Source organism: Mobula hypostoma, chromosome 9, assembly GCF_963921235.1.
Source record: "Mobula hypostoma chromosome 9, sMobHyp1.1, whole genome shotgun sequence".
Taxonomy (NCBI): domain Eukaryota; kingdom Metazoa; phylum Chordata; class Chondrichthyes; order Myliobatiformes; family Myliobatidae; genus Mobula; species Mobula hypostoma.
This window is the reverse complement of record NC_086105.1, coordinates 55,365,386-55,377,244: the sequence shown is the minus strand read 5'-3', so window position 1 is coordinate 55,377,244 and position 11,859 is coordinate 55,365,386.

The following is an 11,859-nucleotide window of genomic DNA, read 5'->3' as shown; positions in this document are numbered from 1 at the left end:
CCTGCCTTGGCTCCGTATTTTTGCAGGGAGATTGAAACTGGGACCCTAAAGCCTTCGGGTTCCTGAAGCAGCACGGATAACTTCACTCACCTCAAAGCTGAACTGATTCTACAACCTATATATTCACTTTTAAGGACCTACAACTCAGGTTCTCATGTCTTGGTATTATTTATAACATTACAACATTTATGATAAATATAAATACATTTCTTTAATTTATTTGCACAATTTGTCTTTTGCATACTGGTTGTTTGTCAGTGCTTATTTATGTATAGTTTTTCATAAATTCAATTGCAGTTCTTTAGTTTTCTGCAAATGCCTGCAAAAATGAATCTCAGAGTACATGGTGACATATACATATTTTGATAATAAATTTACTTCAACTTTCAGTCTGGGTTCTTTCACAGTTTGGATCTGCCTGTGAGTAGAGAAATGTTCAATCTACCCGGATCTGCCTGTGATTAGAGATATGTTCGATCTATCCAGATTCGCCTGTGATCAGAGAAATGTTCGATTTATCTTTGAATCACTGATCACCACCAGGCCTAGTGCCACATGTCAGCTCTCCACCGCTCTCTGCAGATTCACCAATCCTCTGGATCTTAGAGCCCTGCTGGCCTGTATTTCCTCTACATCCCTCCCAATATGGCAAATGATTTTAATATGTCTTTACAGGGACAAAAGTGTCCCTAGGCCACTGTTGCTTAGCTGTGCTATATGTAGATGCACAACATCTATTTGATTGTTCAATGCACAAAAAAGACATTGGAATTCTTTGTAAATTGTTATGATAACAACAATGAGTTGGGACCTAATCAATTATTGTAGTTTAAGCCTTTAGACTTGTATAAGAAAGAATTTCTTCATGGAGAGGGTCATGAAACTGTGGAATTCATTGCCGCAGACAGTGATGGAGGCCAAGTCATTGATACATTTTAAATTGAGGTTGATAAGTTTTTGATTAGTAAGGGCATGAGAGGTTACAGGGAGAAGGCAGGAGAATGGGGTTGAGAGGGATAATAACTCAGCCATGATGGAATGGCAGAGTAGACTCAATGGGCTGAATAGCCTGATTCTGTTCCTATCTCTTATGGCCTTATGGTATCTTCCTCAGATGTTTGGGTAGGTACATGGATGAGAGGGTTATGGAGGGGTCTATATTCAAAGGTTTCAAAGGTACATTTAATGTCAGAGAAATATATACAATATACATCCTGAAATGCTTTTTCTTCGCATACATCCACGAAAACAGAGGGGTGCCCCAAAGAATGAACGACAGTTAAATGTTAGAACCCCAAAGTCCCCCCTGCCTCAGCTCCCCTCCCTCCCGCGTGTAAGCAGCAGCAAGCAACAATCCCCCCTCCCCCCACCGGCAAAAAAAAGCATCGGGTTGCAGGTGTAGTTAGATTGGACAATCAGATGACCGGGCAGGCATGGATTCAGTGGGCCAAAGGGTCTGTTTCTGTGCTGTATGACTCTATGAAATCCTCTGATTCAACTTTTTTCATCCCTTCCATTACATCAAAGGTCACAAACTCCAAAAGCACTTGACTTCTGGTGTTTCTCTGACTCTATTAAATCCCGTCACTTCAGTCCCATCCAGTCTCTTCTCCCAGCCTTGGTCCTTTAATTGCGGCAATCAGCCCTCGGCAGTGGCCTCAGTTTCTTCTCCCTGTGTCAGCATCTGAATGAATCTCAGATCGGACAATGCCCTCAGCTCCACACGTGCATGTTTAGCCGGGAATCAGACCCTTGTCTTCAGAATTCCTGATCCATCTGGTCTCCTCCTTTCGGACCAGTGGCGTATCTAAGATATGGCAGGTATGGCACGTGCCCTGGGCACCAATTGAAGGGGGGGGCGCCACTGAGCAGTTTCTACTAAAATCAGACAAGCCATCCTCGGATACTGAAAAAAGAATTTTCTTCAGATGTATGATCTGTCTTTGATGATCATGGGTGAGAAGCACTAGGATGGCCTTATTTCAGAGCATTGTGTAAGAAGACCATGAAATGTTTCTTCACAAAGAAGGAAAGTGGAGCTGAAGGACGGAAGAGACAAAAGTTGGAGGAAGCCAAGGAGTGGAGCAAGTTCTTCATGCCCTTCGTTGAAAAGCCCGGAACAAGTAGTTCCACACGTTCCATGGAGTCGTCTGCACCTGCTATAAGTTTGTTAGAATCCGAAGGTGAATGAAGTACAAATGCGTCACAAGCCGAGGAGGAAGTCAAGTCAGATAAATCCGAGTATGATGAGATTAAGAGTGAGGCTGCCACAGAGAACGTGGATATGTCAGGAGGGGAAGATGATGGTGCTGGTGGTGATGTTGAGTTTATTGACGAGATTTTACCTGACGAGATTGAACCTGACGACACTGAACCTAGTGAACTGGATGGTGTCAAAGAGCCTCGAACTGTCATACCAGAAGTGATTGAACAGCATGACATTGGACTTCTGAAGTTCGACAAGGATACTGGAAAAGCAATTCTGCCTGACGCATCGAGAACAGAAATAATAAAGCTGGGTTCAAAGTATTTGCAGAACAGTGAGGGGCCTTTCCTACCAACAAATGCTCGATGAACAAAACTTGGTTCAAGAGGAAATTGGGAAATGGTTGTGGTGAGGAAGTGACTCACTCATGGCTGGTCTATTCCCCTTCTAAAAAGTCTGCATTTTGTATCTGTTGTCTTCTCTATTCCCGGTCAGACCATCAATCCTTGTTGGAGCAGGAAAGTGGATTCAACCAGTGGAGAGCACCTGGAAGGATTAGTGTTCATGAAAATGCCAAGAATCATCGGGAACGCTTCACACAGTGGAAAGAAATTTAGCTGGAAACAGAAGAGTTATTGACGTGGTATTTCAGTCACAGATTGAGAAGGAAAAGCAGAAGTGGTGTGATATCTTGACGAGAATCCTACACTGCATAAAATTCCTTGCGACTCAGAACCTGGCTTTGCGAGGACACAGGGAGTCACTTCAGCTAGACGATGACTCCAATGTGGGAAATTTCCTTGGCTTATTGACACTACTGGCCATCTTTGAGCCTATCATAAAAGAACACTTCACTCATTTGGAAAGTCATCCTGGATCCACATCTTTCACCAGGTGTCCAGAATGCATTCATCCACATGATGGCATCCACTGTTTGCCGGAGTTTACTGAGAGGTATTCGTAAAGCCAAGTACTGTGGTCTCATGTTCGACTCGACTCCTGATCAGGCACACTGTGAGCAGATGTCAGAAGTAGTGAGGGATGTGGAAGTTGATTTTGAAAGGAAAACAGTCCGTGTTAGAGAGTTCTTCCTTGGTTTTATCCAGATAAGCCAGAAGGATGCTGAGAGCTTGGTTGAAGACATCTTGAAACAGCTAGAGAAGGACGAAATGGAGCTACAAGATTGTCGGTCACAGTGCTATGACAACGCTGCTGTGATGGCTGGACACAGAAGTGGTGTTCATCAAAGAATAAGTGAGAAAAACAACCTGGCAGTGTTTGTGAATTGCAGCAATCACTCATTCAACTTGGTGGGTGTACATGCAGCCAAGCAGGATACAATGATGGTCATGTTTTTTGGAACCATCGAAGCTCTCTATGTGTTTTTCTCTCGTTCAACACAGCACTGGGAAAAACTCAAAATCGCCGTGCCTGTGGTTGTTAAGTTGGAGTCCGAAACCACGTGGAGTGCAAGAACAGAAGCAGCGAAGCCTGTCAACAAGTACCTTGAGGAGATACTTCAAGTTCTCCAGGACATGATAGACAATGAAAACGAGACCAGTGAAACAAGAAGTGACGCAAGGCAGCTGTACAACCACGTGTTGAGTTACAATTTTCTGATCTTGCTAGGATTTTGGAACAAAGTACTCATTCGCATTGACTGTATTCAAAAGAGGCTGCAGGATCCTAGCATGAACTTCCACGATGCTGCCCTGGATTTGAAAGCCCTCCGAGATCATTTTTATGATGAAAGAGAAGTGTTGGTCAGTGAGTCACTCGAAGAAGGAGTTGGTCTCTGTCAAGAATGGAATATTGAAGTTGAAAGACGTCAGAGACGAAAGAAACAAATGGCTGATGAGAACTTGAGAGACGCTGGGTTAACAGCTACGGAGGAAATGGAAAGAGTCATGAAGGGAACACTCGACCATCTTCACAGAGAAATGGAGGACATGTTTGCTCGTTTGCATGACACTGACGCCAAGTTTGGGTTCCTTCTTGATGTCGAGGGACCGTGTTACGGCACCGACAGTAACGACCTAAAGAAGAAGTGCAAAAATTTGGGCGAATTGTACAGCTCTGATGTTGATGGACAGCAGGTATATGAAGAAATTTTGGATTGCAGAATGTTGCTATCAAGGCAGGTCAACATGAAAATATCAAGACTTGAAGAGCTTTTTGAATTTATTGTTCAGTGTGGAGATGAGAGCATCTTCCCCAATCTTTGCATTGCTATTCAATAATGCTAACCATCACAGTTTCCATCGCCAGCTGTGAGAGATCATTCAGCAAGTTAAAACTAATACTTTCGTATTTGAGAGCCTCCATGGGTCAAGGCAGACTCTGTGATCTTGCTCTGCTGAGTGTAGAAAGAGAAGAAACTGAAATAACTGACTTTGACCATATCATAGACCAATTTGCATCAGTGAAAGCAAGGAAGGTACAGTTATAATTTTCATGTAGTGCCATAATTTGTTAATTAAAAGGTTAGTGAGCTTGTCTTGTATATTTGAGCTGATATTATGGTAAAGTTATCTAAAAGATGGGTGTCAGATCTTTGGACGGGGCGCAATTTCAGTGCTTGCCATCGGCGCTATTTTCCGTACATACACCCCTGCTCTGGACTCTCCCGATCGATTCATTGCCATCTCTGATGCCACATTGTCCATCTTAACCTATCCCCTGACTTGACACAATCTAACCGGCACACTCCCCCTTCCGCATCTCTGAATTTGCAGCACCTGGCTCACTAAGGAGCAACAATGATGACCCTTTGGCAAAGGCAGTACTCTTATTGACCGGTACCCTGCAGAAACTGAATGTCAGTTCTTCTAAACCTGAGCGCCTGAGGTTGAATGTCTCCGATGTGACAAGCCCCGGTCCCAGGAATCAAGCTGGTGACCCTCTGTAGCACTCTGACAGAGCCTTCTGGAGAGGCTGAGTGACCTCCTCCAGGGTCTAATTCACACTAGAATAAGACTGGGGGACAGACCAGGGGAGTAGATTGACAATGGAAATAAGGAGAGCCTGTTTTTCCCAGGGAAGCAGTTGAGGCTACCTCAGTAAATATACTTGAGATATAGTTGGATAGATTGTTTTTGCATAACAGGGGAATTAAGGATTATGAGGAGAAGCAGGTAGGTGGAACTGAGTCCACAGCTAAATTCTTACTGAATGACAGAACAAGTTCGATGGGCCATATTCCTTGTTTTCCTTATGTTCCTCTCACATTTCTGTACATTTGTATATAGTTATATAGGATAACTATAATCTAACCTTCCACTTCTTGATTCCATGGCTATGGTTACAACACCAACAAACAGTGGCTTCCTTCTTGAATTCAATAAATGCAACTCCCCTGGATTCCAGATGTAGGAATTGTGATACCTGTGGCATCATGGACATGTCATTGTAGGCATCTGGTTTCCTGTTTTGTGGAAAGTCTCAGTGAGCAGTGTTCTTCCCTAGCTTCCAGAATGTCGACTGTTTATTCCCCTCCATAGATGCTGCCTGACCTGCTGAGTTCCTCCAGTATTTTGTGTGTGTTGCTCAGATCTCTTGTGCCTGTGGGAAACCATGATCAGAAGCTGTCAGTTCAGCTGATAGCAGCTGCAGCTTCCCCTGAAGATCGGAAGTCCATGTTTGTCAATCCCCAACTTCACCTGATGCCTGGGTTCACTGGAGTTCACTACTCAGTGAAAGGGTCTCTTTTTCCAAAGCCTCTGAACTGTTGGACACATTTTCCACAACTTCTGAACTACATCTTCCCACTTTGCAAACTCTCAACCTCTTTCTTTAGATGGAATCATTGTAGATATTACTTTAAAATGATGGATTTCTACAGCATCCACATTTATTCATATTCATTCTCTTTCCTCTTTCCCCTCTTCCCTCTTCCCTCTCCTCTGTCCCCTCTCCCCTCTCTCTCTTCCCACCCCCCGCTCAAAGACAAGCTGACACAAATTACATAGCCTGTCTTGCACACACACACACACACACACGCACGCACACACACCTCCCATGCCACAACTGCGCTGTCACTGTGTACCACTCTGCATTCCAGTGACGGGATTTAATCCAGAGCTCACATGCTGCCTACGTTACCTCCGTGAATGTGTGGACACTCCAGGTTACCACAGTCCAAAGATGTGCAGGTTGGTTGATTCATTGTCTTCTGAATTGGTGGATGTCAGAAGAACCAGAAGGCACGGGAGACAATAATTCATAGTGAGATCAGAGAGTGGGGTGGTGACTGGAGGAAGATTGAAACAACAATAACCTCTCACTCAATGTCAGCAAGACCATGGAGCTGATTATTGACGACAGGAAGAGGAAACCTGAGTAAAACCATAAGATGTAGGAACAGAATTAGATGATTTGGCCAGTCAAGTTTGCTCCACCATTTTCCCTCTCAGCCACAAACTCCTGCCTTCTCCCCGTATCTCTTCATGCCCTGACTAGTCAAGAATCTATCAACTTCTGCCTTAAATATGCACAATAACTTGGCCTCCATGGCTGCCTGTGTCAACGAATTCCACAGATCCACCAGTCTCTGGCTAAAGAAGTTCCTCCTCATATTCACTCCAAAAGGACACCCCTCTATTCTGAGGCTATGTCCTCTTAGACTCCTCCACCATGGGAAACATCCTCTCCACATCCACTCTATCGAGGCCTTTCAACATTTGATAGGTTTCAATGAGATTCACCCCTCATTCTTTTGAATTCCAGTGAGTAGAGGCCCAGAGCCATCAAGCATTTCTCATTTGACAAACCTTTCAATCCTGAAATCATTTTCATGAACCTCCTTAGAACCTTCTCCAATGTCAGCACATCCTTTCTTAGGTAAGGGGCCCATAACTGCTTGCAATACTCCCAAGTGAGGCCTCATCAGTGCCCTATAAAGCTTCAACATTACATCCTTGCTTTTATATTCTAGTCCTCTGGAAATGAATGCCAATATCACATTTGCCTTCCTCACCTCCAAATTAACCTTTAGGGAATCCTGCACAAGGACTCCAAAGTCCTTTTCCACCTCTAATTTTTGAGTTTTCTGTCCATTTAGAAAATAACCTACCTTTTTACTACTTCTACCAAAATGCACGACCATACACTTCCCGACACTATATTCCATCTGCCACTTCTTTGTTCATTCTCCTAATCTGTCTAAATCCTTCTGTAGCCTCTCTACTTCTCAAAACAATCTGCCCCTCAACCTATCTCGTATCATCCACAAACTTGGCCACAAAGCCATCAATTCTGTCATCAAAGTCATTGACATATAACATAAAAAGAAGCAGTCCCAACACAGACCCCTGTGGAACATTACTAGTCACAGCAGCCAATTGGAAAAAGGCTCCCTTTATTGCTACTCTTTGCCTCCTGTCTATCAGCCAATTCTTCACCAATGGTAGATTCTTTTCTGTAATATCATGGGCTCTTATCTTATTAAGCAGTCTCATGTATGTCACCTTGTCAAAGGCCTTCCAAAAATCCAAGTACACAACATCTTCCAATTTTCCTTTGTCTATCCTGCTTGTTATTTCTTCAAAGAATTCCAACAGATTTGTCAGGCAAGATTTTGCCTTATGGAAACCATGCTGACTACAACCTATTTTATCATGTGCCTCCAAGTACCCCAAAACCACATTTTTAACAATTGACTCCAACATCTTCCCAACCACTGAGGTAAGACTAACTGGCCTATAATTTCCTTTCTTCTGTCTCTCCCTTCTTGAAGAGTGGAGTGACATTTGCAATTTCCATTCCTCTGGAACCATGCCAGAATAAATTGATTCTTGAAAGATCATTACTAAGGCTTCCAAAATCTCTTCAGCCACATCTTCTGGAACCCTGGGGTGTAGACCATCTGGTCCAGGTGACTTATCAGAACTTTTAGTTTCCCAAGAACCTTTCCCTAATAATGGCAACTTCACACACCTCTGCCCTGTGAGACTCTTGAACTTCTGGCATACTGCTTGTGCCTTTCACAGGGAAAATTGATGCAAAATACTTAATCAGTTTGTCTGCCATTTCCTTGAATCCCATTACTACCTCTCCAGCATCATTTTCCAGTGCTCCGATATTTACTCGCCTCTCTTTTACACTTAATGTAGCTGAATAAACTTTTGGTATCCTCTTTAATATTATTGGCTAGTTTACCTTTGTTTCCCATCTTTTCCTTCTTTATGACATTTTAGTTTCCTTCTGTTGGTGTTTAAAAGCTTCCCAATCGTCTAAATTCCCACTAATTTTTGCTCTATTATGTGCCCTCTCTGGCTTTTATGCTTCTGCCGTTATCCTTCATCGGAGATTGGAGGTGGAGAGGATCAGCAACTTTAAATTCCTCAGTGTTATCTTTTCAGAGGATCTGTCCTGGGCCCAGCACGTAAGCACCACTACAAAGAAAGCACAGCAGTGTCTCTACTTTCTTAGAAGTTAGCGAAGATTTGGCGTGTCATCTAAAACTTTGGCAAACCTCTATTGATGTGTGAAGGAGAGTATATTGACTGGTTGCATCACAGCCTGGTATGGAAACACCAATGTCCTTGAATGGAAAAGCCTACATACATAAAGTAGTGGATGTGACCCAGTGCATGATGGGTGAAGCCCTCTCCACCTTTGAGCACATGTACATGGTGTGCTGTCATCAAGGGCTCCCTTCGTTCAGGCCATACTCTCTTCTCACTGCTGCCATCGGGAAGGAGGTACTGTACAGGAACCTCTGGATCCATTCCTCCAGGTTCAAGAACAGTTATCACCCCTCAGTCATCAGGTTCTCGAACTAGAGGAGATAAATTCACTCAACTTCACTCGTCCCAACACTGAACCATTCCTACAACCTCTCTCTTTCAAGGAACTCTTCATCTCATGTTCTCAATGTTTATTGCTTATTCATTATTATTATTTTGTTCATGGTTGTTTGCATTTATTGTGAATGCCCACAAGAAAATTAAATCTCAGGGTTGTTTATGGTGACATATATGTACTCTGATAATAAATTTACCTTGAACTTTGAACCACATGGTGCCCTTTGGGATGAGGTACTGCAAGGAGACACAAGAAGGGCGTGTGTGTGTGTGTGTGTGTGTGTGTGTGTGTGGGCTGTGTGGTTGTGTCTGTGAATGTGTATTTATGTCTGCATGTGTATTTGGCTGTGTGGTTGTGTCTGTGAATGTGTATTTATGTCTGCATGTGTATTTGACTGTGTGGTTGTGTGTGTTGGAGGAAACCAGCTGTGTGTTTGTGTGGGTGTGTGCATGTGTTTGTTGCAAGTGTATGTGTCTGTGTGTGGGTGTACTATGGTGTGTGTGTCTGGTGTGCACGTGTGTGTGGGTGTACTGTGGTTGTGTGTGTGTGTAGTGTGCACGTGTGGGTGTGTCTGTGGTTTTGTGTGAGTGTGGTTGTGTGCTATAGGTCAGGAGGTGCAGTACCTTCACACACAGAGGGATAAGGTGCAGTAGTTCAGTGGGGAGGGATGAGTGGACTAGGGAGTCACTGGAGAGCGATTCCTATGGAAAGTGGAGAGGGTACCTTATACATGTGACAATAATTCAAGATTGTTTAATGTCATTTCTCATACACAAGTGAAAAGGAGAGCACAATAATTGTTACTCTGGATCCAATGCAACAGGAAAAAATAAACACAATAAGATAAAGAAAACAATAATATTATAAAAACACAATAAATATAAATACATAAGATAGCTTATATATGTCGATTGATTATATGTCCATAAAGTGATACAAGGCACAGGAATGTCTGTGCATAGGGTAATTCTGACAAGTAAATGATAAACTAGTGGTTGGGAGTGTCAGAATCAGATTTATTTTTACTGATTTATATGGTATGAAATCACATCCTATTAGTTTACTTCTTCTTCCGCCCTTTACCTCTTCCATCTGTCCCCTTCCAGCTTCTCACTTCATTTCCCCTTCCCCAAGCATCCACCATCCTCCTCACTTGGTTCACCGATTACCTGCCAGCTTGTTCTCCCCCCCCCTCCTCCACTCACTTCCCTCTTCCTTTCAAACCCTGGTGAAAGTCTTGGCCTGAAGGGTCGACTGTTTATTCACCTCTGTGGATGCTGCCTGGCCTGCACAGCTCCCCCAGCATTTTGTGTGTGTTACAGTGAAAAACATGCTATCCTTGCAGATCATACCAGTATCCAGTACATCAAGGTGGTACAAATCAGAATGCAGAATGCTGTCTTACAGTCACAGGGAAACAGCAGAGCAGGGAGACAATAAGGTGCCACCATGATGTGGATTGAGAGATCAAAGGTTCACAGAGTTCAAAGGAAAACGTCGTCTACTTAATATTTCAATAATAGTTGAGTAATCTTGTATGTATATTATTGATTAAGCATTCTTGTTCATTTAAATAATTACAGGTAATATGTAAAAATATATTAATTATATACGTTATCACACTGCCACGTGATATGTATGCGCCTTGCTTAACGTAAAGACGAAGTTACGTCTGCATTCCTGGACTCCCATGTCTCTCTTTGAATTAGTTTAATGTTTTGAAGTTACAAAACATTACGGAAAACATACGGGATAAGTTCCTGCTGCACATTTATAATGTTTGTTTTCACTCAAAAATATCGTCCACAGCACATATTGATTTTTGTTTTGTTTGCACCAGACCCATTTAACCTTCCAGGCCAGAGTTTAGCATCACAGTGATGGTACAGAATGTCAGTGAGTGAGGGTTCAGGGCATGGATGTCTCTGCTGAAAGTAGTTGTGAAATAACGTCATTCCAACAAGGCAGTGGTGTGCTCTAGTTTGGGTCTGGGTGGTATGATGTTGTATCTATTGAAAACTAACTGCCATCACTAGATGACTTAACAGTGTTCTTCCAGATGGGAGGGTGTGGGTTTCCAAATCGGAACTGTCTCAAATAAAACCATTGATTGTGAACACAAGAAATAACACAATTGATATATTTTTTAAACTCCTAACTTATTAAGATGGCAGATTGGACACGTTGAGATTCATTGCCGCACGGCCAGAACGGATTGAGAACTCCTGCTGACAAGTGTTTTCAAATGTTTAGTATAGTATTGCCTTACTAAGGAGCATTCAGAGATTACAAGGGAGTGGAAAATTGTGGCTGTGAGGAATGATTGGAAAAGGTAGATTTTGTTTACTTTGGAACAGAGGGGAGATTTTATCGAGGTATGTAAAAAAAAACTGGGAGGCCTAGGCAGAGTACAGAGGAAGGAATTATGTTCCAGGTAGTGTGGGTCTGAAGTAATTAGGACTGGAGAGCAGTACAGGAAAAAATGTGTTTCCCAAGAGGGTGGGAGGGTCCACACGTCAGCCTCATTACGTTAATAAAGGACCTGACTATTACCTTAAAAAGTTTGAAGCTATGGATCCAGTATGGGAAGGTAGGTTTGGACAGGGCAGCTCTTTCTGAAGAGCATTATCTAAATTCCTAACTTATGTACATTCAGTTTTTTTTTTGTAGTTCCTCCGTTCTACCCAGTTCAGCAGTGAAGACTTCTCCCAGACCTGCTACATAACTCTGTCAATGCCTTAGGTGGCTGCGGACTTCAAGTTAATTCTTTCTTCAGAGATCATCTTCCCCACACGTTGCGCTCTGAGAAGCTTCGATACTGGAACATCTGATGGAGGGAGCTGTGAGAA